Source organism: Ranitomeya variabilis, chromosome 1 (genome assembly GCF_051348905.1).
Source record: "Ranitomeya variabilis isolate aRanVar5 chromosome 1, aRanVar5.hap1, whole genome shotgun sequence".
NCBI lineage: Eukaryota > Metazoa > Chordata > Amphibia > Anura > Dendrobatidae > Ranitomeya > Ranitomeya variabilis.
Genome location: NC_135232.1, coordinates 38,689,473 through 38,706,724, shown reverse-complemented (window position 1 = coordinate 38,706,724; position 17,252 = coordinate 38,689,473).

Genomic DNA, 17,252 nt, shown 5'->3' with positions numbered 1-17,252 from the left:
AAAGGGCACAGAATTACAGGAAAAGAACATCTCACCAACCATTAAGCATGCATCAAGGAAGGATGGCTTCTACAAATGGATAATGAACCTAAACACGCGTCAAAATCCACAATATACGACCTCAAAAGGCGCAAGATGAAGGTTTTACGATGTCTCTGACAGTTCCCTGATCTGAACATCATTGAAAATCTGTGGCTAGTCCTCAAAATAGCAGAGGATGCAAGACAACCCAGGAATCTCACAGAACTAGAAGAGTTTTCCAAGGAAGAATGGATGGAAATCCCTCAAACAAGAATTGAAAGACTCTTGTCTGGCTACAAAAAACGTTTACAAACTGTGATACTTGCAAAAGGGGGTGCTACTAGGTACTAACCATGCAGGGTGCTGAAACTTTTGCATCTGCCCAATTTCCATTTTGTAATTTTTAAATTGTAAAAGATGAAAACAAAATTTTTTTGTTTTTTTTGTCTAAAATACAAAGGAAATGTGTCATCTACAAGTTAAACCTTTTAGAGATCATTTCATCTTCAACTTGCTTAACTGTTCACTATAACAGTAGTATTAACCATGGGTGCCCAAACTTTTACACACCACTGTATGTGGATTTACTACATGAAAGTGATGGAGTTCAACATAAAAAATGACTTTATCAAGAGCAATAAGTTTTTACCATACTTGCAATTTCTTTCCTCAGCAGAGTATCACTTGTGACTAGTGTTGAGCATTCCGATACCGCAAGTATCGGGTATCGGCCGATATTTGCGGTATCGGAATTCCGATACCGAGTTCCGATACTTTCAGTATATCGGATACCGGAATTGGAAGTTCCCATAATTCACAGAGCCAGAATTCAGCCAATGAGGACTAATTAGAAGTGTGGGCACATCCTGTTCTGCATGGTAGGCATGTAACTCCTGGCATGGCTGTGATTGGTTGCTGAAATGATGTCATGATGCAGTATAAAAGTCACCGCCGGCATTTTGGGTTCACTCTGCTGTGAATTCAGTTAGGGACAGGACGCTGTGTTCTGACTGAGGGCCAGTTTAGAGATAGCGATTTGCTTCATTGTGCTTTACCCAGGCTAATTTAGCAACCGCTGTGTGAGAACCTTTTTTTTTGCCTTGCAGCGCTGTTCATGGCTGTCTGCAAGGTGTCTGTGTGAGTGCAGCTCACTCTGTAGTCCGGTCTGCAGCCACCGCTGGTTGTAGTCAGCTCAGGGTGCATCACTGCCTCATACCGTTCCATTGTCCGTTTTTCAAATAGTGCAGCCTGCTGCACATTTTTTCAAATTTATCCTATTAGTGGCTTTCCATCCATATCCTGCTAGATTGTGGAAATACACTATATAGGATTACATAGAGGAGCTTTTTTGGCCTTGCAGCGCCGTTTACGGCTGTCTGCACGGTCTCCGTGTGAGTGCAGCTCACTCTGTAGTCTGTTCTGCCGCCACAGCCGGTTGTAGTCAGCTCAGGGTGCGTTACTGTCTCATACCGTTCCATTGTCCATTTTTCAAAAAGTGCAGCCTGCTGCACATTTTTTCAAATTTATCCTATTAGTGCCTTTCCATCCGTATCCTGCTAGATTGTGGAAAAACACTATATAGGACTACATAGAGGAGGTTTTTTTTGCCTTGCAGCGCCGTTTACGGCTGTCTGCACAGTCTCCATGTGAGTGCAGCTCACTCTGTAGTCTGTTCTGCCGCCACAGCCGGTTGTACTCAGCTCAGGGTGCGTCACTGCCTCATACCGTTCCATTGTCCGTTTTTCAAAAAGTGCAGCCTGCTGCACATTTTTTCAAATTTATCCTATTAGTGGCTTTCCATCCGTATCCTGCTAGATTGTGGAAAAACACTATATAGGATTACATAGAGGAGCTTTTTTGGCCTTGCAGCGTCGTTAACGGCTGTCTGCACGGTCTCTGTGTGAGTGCAGCTCACTCTGTAGTCTGTTCTGCGGAAAAAACAGTTAATAAAGTTCACCAAACACTCCACTTTAGAGTTGTGTAGGCCACATTAGCTCATATTAAAGTCTAGTCCACACTTGATAAAATTAGTGTTCCTTATACCTGTTGGCAGCTGTTCAGGAATAAGCACACTAAGCCCTTAGTACTTTTCTGCCTATCTTTATCAGTCTACCAAGATGAAGAAGGCAGGGAGTAAGGCACATGGGCGTGGGCGTGGAGGTGGAGCAGGGAGAGGACGTGGGGATTCTTTGCCTGCTGCGGGCACCGGTGACTTATCATCCCCCAGTTTTAGCAGGGAACAGTCCTTCATGCGCAGCTTTGTCGGAGCTCGCCGTGCCCCGCTGCTGCGGGACGAACAAACTGAAGCCGTTGTCGGATGGATGGCAGCTAACGCATCGACTTCAATTACTGCCACATGCTCTCAGGCACAGAGCACTGAAGAGCACCCATCTGTCTCTTCACCACCTGCCAAATTGCCCAGGCAGACAGAGAGCCCAGGACAGGAGCCGTCTCTACTTCTGGTCTCTGAATCTCTTGGCTTGGAAAGAGGGGGCCAGCCAAGCAGCATTGGAGAAATGGAAGAAGAGGCAGTATGCAGTGATGCCCAACAGCTTTTTCTCTCTGATTCTGAAGAGACGGGTGGGCCAGTGCCTCCGGTCAGCACACCTCAGTACGTACGCATCTGATGAGACTCAGGTGACACTTTCTGGTGCGTACTGTGCTGCCGACACTACCCAGGAGAAGCAGTTGGTGGAAGAGGGTAGTGTAAATGATGAGGTCCTTGACCCATCATGGCGTGAAGTACAGGAAGGTGGTGGGAGCAGCTCTGAGGAAGAGATTCCCGAACGGGCCAAAGAGAGAGAGGGAGGGGGAAGACTGTGGTGCCTGTAGCCTCCACTTTGGCACTCGTTATGAGCATGCCTCTTCCAAATCCAAAACGGGCGCTCCCAAGACTTGCAGTGCCTGGTCCTTTTTTGACACAGTTGCAGATGACATTTGCTTTGTCAAATGCAAGGTGTGTCATCAGAAAGCCAAAAGAGGGAAAAGAGTCAGCAACCTCAATACCACAAATATGTAGAAACATGTGCGGACCAAGCACGCAGTGGAGTTACAAAAACTCACTGAAGACCTAGGCCAACCTACAGCGGCACCTACCACCACTTCAGCTTGTGTTGTTGCCTCTTCCTCCACCTCACACACAGCTGGTTCGGCTTCCTCACAGGATCGCCATGGAAGAACCTCTGGCACTGTTGTCCAGAGACCCAGTGTAATTCCACCCACAGCACCACGTTCCCAGTCATCCTCACACTCCCAGCCCAGTCTACAGCCATCGGTAGCACAGGCATGGGAGAAAAGGCAGCCATTCTCGGCAAACCACCCCCGAGCACAGGCTCTGAATGCTGGCATTACAAAACTACTGTCCCTTGAAATGCTGTCATTCAGGCTAGTGGAGACTGACAGCTTCTGTAACTTGATGGCATTGGCAGTCCCACAATACAACGTGCCCAGCCGCTTTTATTTCAGCAGGCAAGCCGTCCCTGCCCTGCAAAAGCATGTGGAGGGAAACATTAAACATGCGCTACTAAACGCCATCAGAAGCAAGGTCCACCTCACCACCGATGCGTGGACCAGTCACCATGGACAGGGACGATACCTTTCCCTCACTGCCCATTCGGTAAATGTTGTGGAGCCGGGTACAGATCGTGAGAGTGGCACTGTACGTTTTCTGCCAACTCCAAGGATTGCAGGAATCCAGTCTGTACACATTGACTCCTACTCATACTCCAGTTCCTCAGAATCAGCGCTGCAGGAGCCGTCACAGTCCACCTCCACATGGACCCATGAACGTTTACCTGTTATGACCGACATGAGCACAGCCGTGGCCAAACGTCAACAGGCCATATTGAAATTAATTTCTTTGGGGAATCGAAGCCACACAGTGCATGAGCTCTGGAATGCCATCAAGCAGGAGAGCGACATGTGGTTTGTGCCAGCGAATCTCCAGCCAGGCATGGTAGTGTGTGACAATGGCTGAAATCTGGTGGCAGCTCTGGCCCTAGGCAAACTCACTCACATCCCATGTCTGGCACATGTGCTCAACTTGGTCGTTCAGAGTTTTTTGAGGGACTATCCAGATCTTGATGCACTGCTGCACAAGGTCCGCCTAGAGTGTGCTCACTTGTGTCGTTCCAGCATGGCAAGATTGCGCATTTGCAGCTCTCCAGCTCCGATTCCGCCTTCCGGAACATCGCATCATATGTGACCTACCCACCAGGTGGAATTCCACGTTACATATGTTGGAACGGTTGTGTGAGCAGCAGCCAGCAGTAATGGAGTACCAGCTGCATCAGGCGCAAAGAAGTCACACTCCGCTCCGTTCAGACTTCACAACCACTGAGTGGGCCACTATGAAGGATGTCTGCCAGGTTTTGCGTGCCTTCGATGATTCCATGCGGATGGCGAGTGCAGATGATGCACTAGTCAGCATGACTGTCCCCCTTATCTACCTGCTTGAAAGAACATTGCAAGTGATGTTGTGGAAGAGGTGGAGGATGAGGAGTCACCAATTCCATCTGCTTCTGGAAAGTCAGCGCAACGTGGTTCCTCACAAAGGCCTAGGCAGGGGACACTTTGTGAGGAGGATGAGGAGGAGTCAATGGAGGAGGAAGACATCTGTCCAGAGGAGGGAGTTACACAATTCTCCAGTAGTCAGTGTGTAGAGCGAGGGTGGGGTGATGCAGAGCAGGCAGAGATCACGCCTCAAGCAGGGGACAGCGTTTCTTGGCCAGTTGGCAGTCTGCAGCACATGGTTGATTTCATGCTGCAGTGCCTGAGAAACGACCGCCGCATCGCCCACATTCTCAACACGGCAGATTATTGTGTGTACACCCTCCTAGATCCTGGCTACCGGGACAACTTACAAAGCCTCATTACACCGTTGAACCGGGAGCGTAAAATGCGGGAGTACCAAGACACACTGGTGAATTCCATCATCTTCTCCAGTCCAACTGAGAGCAGTGCTGCTAGTGCTTTACAAAGCAGCTCAGTGCGTCCAGGCAGTGGAGGAGGCTCTGCACAAAGAGGGAGCAGAAGCAGTGCCTCTGCCCAAGGCAAGACCAGTATGGCCCAACTGTGGCACAGTTTTGTGTGCCCGCCACAAATGTCTACACCATCACAGATGGCTCCAGTCAGCAGGAGGCAACATTTCCGTCAGACTGTGACAGACTACATGTCTTGCCCTCTCAGTGTACTCCCAGACGGCTCTTCCCCCTTCAAGTTTTGAGTCTCTAAGCTGGATACATGGCCAGAGCTTAGCCAGTATGCATTGGAGGTGCTGGCTTGCCCTGCTGCTAGTGTATTATCGGAACACATCTTTAGTGCCGCAGGTGGTGTACTAACAGACCGTCGCATGCGACTATCCTCCGATAACGTTGACCGGCTTACTTTCCTGAAAATGAACAAGGCCTGGATCTCGCAGGAATTTGCCACTCCTCTTCCTGATTAAATAATTAGGTGACTGTCTACGTTATCCAGGTCTCCTGTTGTGTTCATCTTTCTACCACCTGAACTTTAATTCCTGGGCTCCAACACCGCCAGTTGAGGCTCAGAAGTGCCGTCTGCACAGTCAACACATGACCCAGTGTTCTTGGGTTTCAGTAACGTCAGCTGATCCCCAGCTGTATTTCCGGCAATGTGTCCTGCTACCTCCACGCTGACACTACAACAGAAATTTATGGGAACCTGCCCCCCCCCCAGGCGTTTGTTACTGAAAGAGCCACCTTGTGCAGCAGTAATGCTACACAAGGAAAAGGTAGCTCTTTTAGTTATGCTCCTTGCACCCACTGAACTTAACACTTATAAAATGTGTCCCCTCATACCTTTAAACCGTCCCAGAGGTGGGACTTTCCTTCGTAATGAGATGCAACACAGCCGTCATTGCTACCCCCTTGGTGCCATGAGCCGCCTCCTCAGCGTTGTTTGAATCTGTTCCGGAGCCTGCGCTGTTATGTTAAACCTTGGCCATGCGCAGTTAGCGCTGCCCGTCTTCTGACATCATTTGTTGTCAGGCTGACTGCGCCTGTGCGGCCGCGCTGACCGAGATCCCGCCTCGCAGTGTCTTCTGATTTCTTCACACTGCGGGGCTGGGATTCATGGGCATGTGCAGTGCATATCTTCACCTCAGGCTCTCAGTCATCTCCCTCCGCCTTCTTCAAACTGTGTGCCATCAGCTGATCCCTAATCGAATGCCACGGCCATGACGATGCACAGTCTGAAGAAGCCGGAAGGAGATGAGTGAGAGGCGAAGATATGCACTGTGCATGCCCATGAATCCCAGGCCCGCAGTGTGATTAAATCAGAAGACACTGCGAGGCGGGTTCTCAGGCAGCGCGGCCGCACAGGTGCAGTCAGCCTTACACCAAATGATGTCAGAAGATGGGCAGCACTAACTGCGCATGGCCAAGGTTTAACATAACAGCGCAGTCTACGGGACAGTTGCAAGCAACGCTGAGGAGGCAGCGCACGGCGCCAAGGGGGTAGTAATGACGGCTGTGCTGCGTCCCATTACAAAGGAAAATCCCAACACCTGGGACGGTTTCACGGTATCAGGGGACACATTTTATAAGTGTTTAGTTCTGCGTTTGCAAGGAGCATAAATAAAAGAGCCAACTTTTCTTTGTGCGGCATTAGTGCTGCACAAGGTGGCTCTTTCAGTTACAAATGCCTGGGGGGGGTTAAAGGTTCCCTTTCAACTTGCTCCAAGTAGGCCTCGGCCTACACTCTGCTCCTCCTGCATTCCCTGGGCTCCAACACCGCCAGTTGCTGCTCGGAAGTGCTGTCTGCACAGTCAACAGTTGCTCCTCTGTTATTGGGGTTCAGTAACGCCAGCTGCTCCCCTGCTGTGTGTGCGGCAATACCTCCAGTCTGCTCCTCCTGCATTCCCTGGGCTCCAACACCTCCAGTTGCTGCCCGGAAGTTCCGTCTGCACAGAGAAAAACACTCGCTCCTGTGTTAGTGGGGTTCAGTAATGTCAGCTGCTCCCCTGCAATGTGTCCGGCAATGTGTCCTGCAACCGCCACGCAGACACTACAACAGATATTTAAGAGAACCTGTCCCCTCCCCCCAGGCGTTTGTTACTGAAAGAGCTACCTTGTGCAGCAGTAATGCTGCACAAGGAAAAGGTGGCTCTTTTAGTTATGCTCCTTGCACCCGCTGAACTTAACACTTACAGTGGGGCAAAAAAGTATTTAGTCAGTCAGCAATAGTGCAAGTTCCACCACTTAAAAAAGATGAGAGGCGTCTGTAATTTACATCATAGGTAGACCTCAACTATGGGAGACAAACTGAGAAAAAAAAATCCAGAAAATCACATTGTCAGTTTTTTTATCATTTTATTTGCATATTATGGTGGAAAATAAGTATTTGGTCAGAAACAAAATTTCATCTCAATACTTTGTAATATATCCTTTGTTGGCAATGACAGAGGTCAAATGTTTTCTGTAAGTCTTCACAAGGTTGCCACACACTGTTGTTGGTATGTTGGCCCATTCCTCCATGCAGATCTCCTCTAGAGCAGTGATGTTTTTGGCTTTTCGCTTGGCAACACGGACTTTCAACTCCCTCCAAAGGTTTTCTATAGGGTTGAGATCTGGAGACTGGCTAGGCCACTCCAGGACCTTGAAATGCTTCTTACGAAGCCACTCCTTTGTTGCCCTGGCGGTGTGCTTTGGATCATTGTCATGTTGAAAGACCCAGCCACGTTTCATCTTCAATGCCCTTGCTGATGGAAGGAGGTTTGCACTCAAAATCTCACGATACATGGCCCCATTCATTCTTTCATGTACCCGGATCAGTCGTCCTGGCCCCTTTGCAGAGAAACAGCCCCAAAGCATGATGTTTCCACCACCATGCTTTACAGTAGGTATGGTGTTTGATGGATGCAACTCAGTATTCTTTTTCCTCCAAACACGACAAGTTGTGTTTCTACCAAACAGTTCCAGTTTGGTTTCATCAGACCATAGGACATTCTCCCAAAACTCCTCTGGATCATCCAAATGCTCTCTAGCAAACTTCAGACGGGCCCGGACATGTACTGGCTTACGCAGTGGGACACGTCTGGCACTGCAGGATCTGAGTCCATGGTGGCGTAGTGTGTTACTTATGGTAGGCCTTGTTACATTGGTCCCAGCTCTCTGCAGTTCATTCACTAGGTCCCCCCGCGTGGTTCTGGGATTTTTGCTTACCGTTCTTGTGATCATTCTGACCCCACGGGGTGGGATTTTGCATGGAGCCCCAGATCGAGGGAGATTATCAGTGGTCTTGAATGTCTTCCATTTTCTAATTATTGCTCCCACTGTTGATTTCTTCACTCCAAGCTGGTTGGCTATTGCAGATTCAGTCTTCCCAGCCTGGTGCAGGGCTACAATTTTGTTTCTGGTGTCCTTTGACAGCTCTTTGGTCTTCACCATAGTGGAGTTTGGAGTCAGACTGTTTGAGGGTGTGCACAGGTGTCTTTTTATACTGATAAGGCCGGAGACACACTGGTGCGAGAGACGGCCGAGTCTCGCTGGTTAAAAGCAAGCTGTGTCACCTGCACTCCGGAGCGGAGCGTGCGGCTCCATAGCAATACATGGAGCTGCACGCTCAGGTCCGGAATGCAGGTGCCACAGCTTGCTTTTAACCAGCGAGACTCGGCCGTCTCTCGCACCAGTGTGTCTCCGGCCTATCAAGTTTAAACAGGTGCCATTACTAGAGGTAATGAGTGGAGGAAAGAGGAGACTCTTAAAGAAGAAGTTGCAGGTCTGTGAGAGCCAGAAATCTTGATTGTTTGTTTCTGACCAAATACTTATTTTCCACCATAATATGCAAATAAAATGATAAAAAAACAGACAATGTGATTTTCTGGATTTTTTTTTCTCAGTTTGTCTCCCATAGTTGAGGTCTACCTATGATGTAAATTACAGACGCCTCTCATCTTTTTAAGTGGTGGAACTTGCACTATTGCTGACTGACTAAATACTTTTTTGCCCCACTGTATAAAATGTGTCCCCTTATACCGTGAAACCGTCCTGGAGGTGGAACTTTCCTTCGTAATGAGACGCAACACAGCCGTCATTCCTACCCCCTTGGCGCCGTGCGCTGCCTCCTCTTCGTTGTTTGAATCTGTCCCGTAGCCTGCGCTGTTATGTTAAACCTTGGCCATGCGCAGTTAGCAATGCCCGTCTTCTGACATCATTTGTTGTCAGGCTGACTGCGCCTGTGCGGCCGCGCTGCCTGATATCCCGCCTCGCAGTGTCTTCTGATTTATTCACACTGCGGGGCTGGGATTCATGGGCATGCGCAGTGCATATCCTCACCTCAGGCTCTCACTCATCTCCCTCCGCCTTCTTCAAACTGTGTGCCGTCAGCTGATCTCTAATCGAATGCCACGCCCGTGACGCCGCACAGTCTGAAGAAGACGGAAGGAGATGAATGAGAGGCGAAGATATGCCCTGCGCATGCCCATGAATCCCAGACCCGCAGTGTGATTAAATCAGAAGACACTGCGAGGCGGGATCTCGGGCAGTGCGGCCGCACAGGCACAGTCAGCCTGACACCAAATGATGCCAGAAGACGGGCATTGCTAACTGCGCATGGCCAAAGTTTAACATAACAGCGCAGGCTCCGGGACAGATTCAAACAACGCTGAGGAGGCGGCTCACGGCGCCAAGGAGGTAGGAATGACGGCTGTGTTGCGTCTCATTACAAAGGAAAATCCCACCTCCGGGATGGTTTCACGGTATCAGGGGACACATTTTATAAGTGTTTAGTTCTGCGTTTGCAAGGAGCATGAATAAAAGAGCCACCTTTTCATTGTGCTGCATTAGTGCTGCTCAAGGTGGCTCTTTCAGTTACAAACGCCTGGGGGGGTTAAAGGTTCCCTTTCAACTTGCTCCAAGTAGGCCTCGGCCTACACTCTGCTCCTCCTGCTTTCCCTGGGCTCCAACACCTCCAGTTGCTGCTCGGAAGTGCTGTCTGAACAGTCAACAGTTGCTCCTCTGTTATTGGGGTTCAGTAACACCAGCTGCTCCCCTGCTGTGTGTGCGGCAATCACTCTAGCCTGCTCCTCCTGCTGTCCCTGGGCTCCAACACTGCCAGTTGCTGCTCGGAAGTGCTGTCTGCACAGTCAACAGTTGCTCCTCTGTTATTGGGTTTCAGTAACGTCAGCTGATCCCCAGCTGTGTATCCGGCAATGTGTCCTGCGACCACCACGCTGACACTACAACAGATATTAAACTGCCTCGAGTGCAGGCCTCGGCCTACACTCTGCTCCTCCTGCTGTTCCTGGGCTCCAATACCGCCAGTTGCTGCCCGGAAGTGCTGTCTGCACAGTCAACACTTGCTCCTCTGTTATTGTGTTTCAGTAACGTCAGCTGATACCCAGCTGTGTATCCGGCAATGTGTCCTGCGACCGCCATGCTGACACTACAACAGATATTAAACTGCCTCAAGTGCAGGCCTCGGCCTACACTCAGCTCCTCCTGCTGTCCCTGGGCTCTAATACCGCCAGTTGCTGCCCGGAAGTGCTGTATGCACATGTAGCGCCCCCACTGCCGCAGGGCCGAGGGGTCCCCGGTATCGGGCCTCTGAATCTCTGCTTTGGGGGTTGTCACGGTGGCTAGACCCGGTCCGTGACCCTGCTGAGGGGCGCCCAATGAAAGGTGTGGGTGGTGATGCTGTATTGATGCGGGTCGCAGTAAATAACGAGGACACCAGGTTGCAGTCTCTTTACCTCTTTACTGAAGGCTTCAGGATCCTCAGTCCGGAATACGGTTAACCGGGCTGCGCAAGTCCGGCCGGTCCGATGGCACCTCCAGAGTTCCCTTTGCAGGTGGAAATCTGTGCCTACCTTCTAGCGCTTGTGTGTTGTGGTCCTCCCCTGCTGTGCTTACGGGATAGTCCCCACAACTGTTGTGTCTGTTTCTGAAGTTCCCTCACAACTCGATTATGATGTTCTGCTTCGTCCCCCCAGATGCTATGGAAAGGACGCACCCGTATGACGGGTAGGCTCGGAGCTCTTCCGGGACTCTAGTGTCTCCCCTCTCCAGTTGTTGCCCCCTATGTCTTCTTAGGTGAATTGAGTGAGACAGCCCACCTATAACTGACTGTCCTGCCGTAGGTTTGAAGTATTGCTTGGAGCCTAGTACTTCCTCGGCGTTCCGGCCACCGGCTGCGCGCCTCAGTAGGATGTTGCCTCGTCTTACAGCATGACTCCTACTGGTGTTTCTCCTTGTTGCGTTGATCTCGTTTCTCACTCAGCACAATAAACCTCGCTTCTTATCCTTTCTTGGGGTACCGCCGCGATCAAGTGCAGGCGCGGTCCCGTAACGTTCTCTCTGTTCGCTAGGCCTCTGTCAGGATCCCACCCCTGACAGTGACCCCCCTGAGTCTCTCCCCGCAACACCCTCTGCCACAGGATGTTGCCTGTTCGATTCCCAGTCAGCTTCTGTCTAACTTCCTATCTAACCCCCAGTTTTACCAGACTGTGAGGAGTGGCCTAATACATAGCGCCCTTAGCTCCCCCTGGAGGCCAGACTGTGAAGTGTATTGGTGTCTGTGATACCTGGTCAGGTGAACTCCTTCAGTGCCATCAGACGTACCATAGCCCCCCTTAGCGGCGGAGCATCAGTACTGCAACGAACAGGACTCTGGGGCGCTGCACACAGTCAACAGTTGCTCCTCTGTTATTGGGTTTCAGTAACGTCAGCTGATCCCCAGCTGTGTATCCGGCAATGTGTCCTGCGACCGCCACGCTGACACTACAACAGATATTAAACTGCCTCGAGTGCAGGCCTCGGCCTACACTCTGCTCCTCCTGCTGTCCCTGGGCTTCAACACCGCCAGTTGCTGCTCGGAAGTGCTGTCTGCACAGAGAAAAACACTAGCTCCTGTGTTAGTGGGGTTCAGTAACGCCAGCTGCTCCCCTGCTGTGTGTGCGGCAATCACTCAAGTCTGCTCCTCCTGCTGGCTCCAACACCGCCAGTTGCTGCCCGGAAGTGCCGTTTGCACAGTCAACACTTGCTGCCGTGTTATTGGGTTTCAGTAACGTCTGCTGATCCCCAGCTGTGTATCCGGCAATGTGTCCTGCGACCTCCACGCTGACACAACAACAGAAATTAAAGGGAACCTGTCCCCCCCCAGGCGTTTGTAACCGGAAGAGCCAACTTGTGCAGCACTAATGCTGCATTTGGACAAGGTGGCTCTTTCAGTTATTCTTCCTTGCACACACTGAACTTAACACTTATAAAATGTGTCCCCTCATACCGTGAACCCATCCCGGAGGTGGGACTTTCCTTCTTAATGAGATGCAGCACAGCCGTCATTCCTACCCCCTTGGCGCCGTTTGCCGCCTCCTCAGCGTTGTTTGAATCTGTCTCGGAGCCTGCGCTGTTATGTTATCCCTTGGCCATGCGCAGTTAGCGCTGCCCGTCTTCTGACTTTATTTGGTGTCAGGCTGGCTGCGCCTGTGCGGCTGCCCTGCCCGAGATCGAGACCCGCAGTGTCTTATTTATTCACACTGCGGGGCTGGGATTCATGGGCATGCACAGTGCATATCTTCGCCTCTCACTCATCTCCTTCCGCCTTCTTCAGACTGTGCGGCGTCACGGCCGTGGCATGTGATTAGGGATCAGCTGACGCCGTACAGTCTGAAGAAGGCGGAAGGAGATGAGTTAGAGAGGCGAAGATATGCACTGTGCAAGGCCATGAATCCCAGCCTCGCAGTGTGAATAAATCAGAAGACACTGCGGGGCCTGATTTCGGGCAGCGCGACCGCACAGGCGCAGTCAGGCTGACATCAAATGATGTGAGAAGATGGGCAGAGCTAACTGCGCATGGCCAAGGGATAACATAACAGCGCAGACTCCGGTACACAAACAAACAACGCTCAAGAGGTTGCGCCCGGCGCCAAGGGGGTATGAATGACAGCTGTGCTGCGTCTCATTAAGAAGGAAAGTCCCGCCTCCGGGACGGTTTCACGGTGTGAGGGGCCTAATTTTCTAAGTGTTTCGTTCAGCGTGTGCAAGGAGCATAATTAAAAGAGCCACATTTTCCTTGTGCAGCATTACTGCTGCACAAGGTGGCTCTTCTAGTTGCTAACGCCTGGGGTGTTAAAGGTTCCCTTTCAACTTGCTCCAATTAGGCCTCAGCCTACACTTTGCTTCTCCTTTATTCTCTGGGCTCCAACACCGCCAATTGCTGCTCAGAAGTGTCTTTGGCACAGGAGTCCCTCCTGCCCAGCCCGGTTCTAGCACGCCAGCTGTTTCCGGGTAGTGTCAAGGTCAGTTTGCCTCCAATACATTGTCCTGTTGTGTTGCAGTCGGGTTAGCCGACTCTATCGTGCCTGCAGTTTAGGTGCTTCCTATGTGGGCTGCGGGAACTGGCAATCAAGGCTGGTTCCATAGTGCCAATAGGACAAGCTCCCCCTGTAGGACTGTGGATTTTCGGTAACTACGGCCGGCTCGCGGCCTAGCAACTTTTGTTTTAACTGTGGACCTTCTGCTGCCTATCTGAGTTCCAGCACCATTACCTGGTTCTTAGGAAGACAATCTTGAATAGGTCCCCCTGGTTCCAGTACCATCAGCTGGTTCCGGGCAGAGCCTTTGGCTTAGGCACCTCCTTCTGGGTATCCGAGTTCCACCAACGTCAGGTGGTCCTTGGTAGTGCTTTCTGGCACAGGTACCTCCTGCTTAGTAACCGGGTTCCAGTAACGTCAGCTGGTCCTAGGTTGTTCCATTGGCTCTTGTACCTTCTGCTACCCATCCGGATTCCAGTACCATCAGCTGGTTCTCAACAGTGTCTTTTGCTCTTGTACCTTCTGCTCTCCATCCTGGTTCCAGTACCGTCAGCTGGTTCCGGGCAGAGCCTTTGGCTTAGGTGCCTCCTTCTGGGTATCCGAGTTCCACCAACGTCAGGTGGTCCTTGGTAGTGCTTTCTGGCATGGGTACCTCCTGCTTAGTAACCGGGTTCCAGTAACGTCAGCTGGTCCTCGGTAGTTCCATTGGCTCTTGTACCTTCGGCTACCCATCCGGGTTCCAGTACCGTCAGTTGGTTCTCGGCAGTGTCTTTGGCTCTTGTACCTTCTGCTCCCCATCCTGGTTACAGTACCGTCAGCTGGTTCTGGGCAGCGCCTTTGGCTTAGGTGCCTCCTACTGGGTATCCGAGTTCCACTGTCAGGTGGTCCTTGGTAGTGCTTTTTGGCATGGGTACCTCCTGCTTACTAACCAGGTTCCAGTACCGTCAGCTGGTCCACAGTAGTTCCATTGGCTCTTGGACCTTCGGGTAGCCATCCGGGTTCCAGTACCGTCAGCTGGTTCTCAGCATTTCCTCAGCCTTCTTGTACCTTCTGCTACATTTCCAAGTTCAAGACCCTAAAGATGACAACCCTGAAGACCACCCCTAAGACGACGACGACCCCAGAGACGACGACTCCTGAGACGACAACCCTGGAGACGACGACCCTGAAGACCACCCCGAAGACGACGACCCCGGAGACGACAACCCTGGAGACGACGACCCTGGAGACGATGACCCGGAAGACCAAGAAGCAGAAGAATAAGAAGCTGCAGAACAAAGAGCAGAAGAACATTAAGCATAAGACTAAAAATCAGAGCAAAAGATATTATCTAAATTATAAGCAGAAGAAGACTAAGCAGTGTATGGGGGTGAGTCAGTTCCTCCTCGTGGTGCCCCTGGAAAAAACCTGCTGCTGTAGGCCAAACTGAATACGGACAAATCCTGTTGTAACTCTTTTGTGACAGGCAGAAAGGAAGGTGTAATCTTCAAACTTTTATAGATAACAACTACAGGAATGCCTGTCACAAATAAGAATATGATGAAGAAGTAGAATATGAAGAAGAATAATAGTTTAATAAAAAGAATATGAAGAATGTAACAAAAAAGAATAATAGGAAGAAGGTGAAGAAGAAGATGAATAAGGTGAAGAAGAAGTTGATGTAAAAGATGCTGCTGCTGAGGATGATGAAGAAGAAAGTGTCGGAGAAGTAAAAAAGAAGGTGAAGAGCATGGAATTAGTGAAATATCAATATCTGACAAAATATAAAAAATCTTAACATAGTCAATATCTTTGTAACTCCGAACATCTTAAAAAAAAAAATAATAATTCCTGCTATTCCATTTGATTGGGCTAAACCTCTATGCCTTCAATGTCTCCTCCACGCCCCCCAATACATCCTACATTATTCTTAGTTGTTTTCCTTCAAGTAGAATGAACCTACAAGGAAAGAAAGGGTTTATTTTAATTCCGATATTTTGGTCCCATTGACTTGCATTGGTATCGGGTATCGGTATCGGCGATATCCGATATTTTTTGAATATTGGCCGATCCAATACGATACCGATACTTTTCAATATCGGAAGGTATCGCTCAACACTACTCGTGTCTGTTGCTTCTCCCTGATGTAACGTTCCTCAGAAATCTTTCTAGAAGGTCAAGACAATTACTGGGAGGCAAGGATTCTCTTTCTTCCATGTAGAACTGACTTTGAGATGTTGGAGGCTTTCTTGGCCCATTTTCCATCCTTTCCATAGCTTCACCATGGGACGGAGATCGGTGTTACTACTTGGCCGGTTCATGACTGTCATGATGCAAGGACCACTTTCTGCTAAGCTTCTGGCAGATAGTCTCATATTACCATCCAGTACAAGAACTCAAAGTAGATCTCCAACACCTTGCTTTATACTGCTGGCACCACCTTCTTTGAGTTTCTTTGGTTTTTGATAGTCATGTCTTCTGGTGAGACATTACTCCAGAAGACCATCAGAGTGCCTAGACCCTAGCCAAGGTTACTGGACAATAATTGATAATTGTATGACTTAATATTGAGCAGAATTGCATATGCTGACATCCCCTATATTCAGTACCAACCAAGACATAGCCACTTACATACAATATGAGCCCCCACATAGCCCCTACATATAATGAATCCCCACATAGCCCCTGTATACAATATGAGCTGCCACATAGCCCCTATATACAATATGAGTCCCCTCATAGCCCCCTACATACAATATGAGCCGCCACATAGCCTCCTATATACAATAGGAGCCCAACATAGCCCCTACATATGAGTCCCCACATAGCCCCTATATACAATATGAGCCCCCGCATAGCCCCCTAAATACAATATGAGCCTCCACATTCCCCTATATACAGTATGAGCCCCATATAGCCCCTACATACAATATGAGCCAACACATAGACCCCTATATACAATATGAGCTCATACAGACCCCTATATACAATATGAGCCCATGTAGCCCCCTCTATACAATATGAGCCACCACATAGACCCCTATATACAATATGAGCCCACATAGACCCCTATATACAATATGAGCCCACATAGCCCCCTATATACAATATGAGCACCACACAGCCACCTACATACAATATGAGCCACCACATAGCCCCTACATACAATATAAACATCCACATAGCCCTCTACATACAATACGAGCCCCCACATAACCCCCTCAATCAACAATCAAAGGAATCATCCTATGGGGATCTTATACATGTAAACCATAACAAAAAAACCCTTTAAAAATTCTCTTTTTTTAGTTAGTTTAAAAACCCAATATATAAAAACATAAATGCGCACATCACACAGAAAACCAGTGATATAAAAAAGAGCAGAAATGAGGGGAGACAGGGATTAAGGTTTGCCCTTCATAAATCCCTTCCTGACAGCGGAGGTTTGCACCCTAAGTTGTATAGGTATAGCACCCCCTCTCCTCACCAACTGCCCCTTGTCAGGAGGAATGGGCCCAAATTCCGACCAACTATTGTTAGAAGCTTGTGGAAGGAGATCCCAAACGTTTCACCCAAGTCATTCAGGTTAAGGACAATGGCACAAATACTAATGAAACGGATGGAAACTTTTGACTTTGCAGTAAGTAATAAAAATGCCTTAGAACGTTCTCTCTCTCTCATTATTCTGCATTTTGAAAATATTAATAATTATGGTAATTCTAATTGATCTAAAACGGGAAAGGATTATTCTGATTTCATGTCAGATATTGAGAAAAACATGCAGATGTGTATTTTTATTATTATTTTATTATTATTATTATTATACATTTTTATAGCGCCATTTATTCCATGGCGCTTTACATGTGAAAAAGGGGCATATATAGACAAATACATTAAACATGATCCAAAACAAGGCACACAGGGACAGAAGGATGGAGGACCCTGCCCGCGAGGGCTCACAGTCTGCAGGGGATGGGTG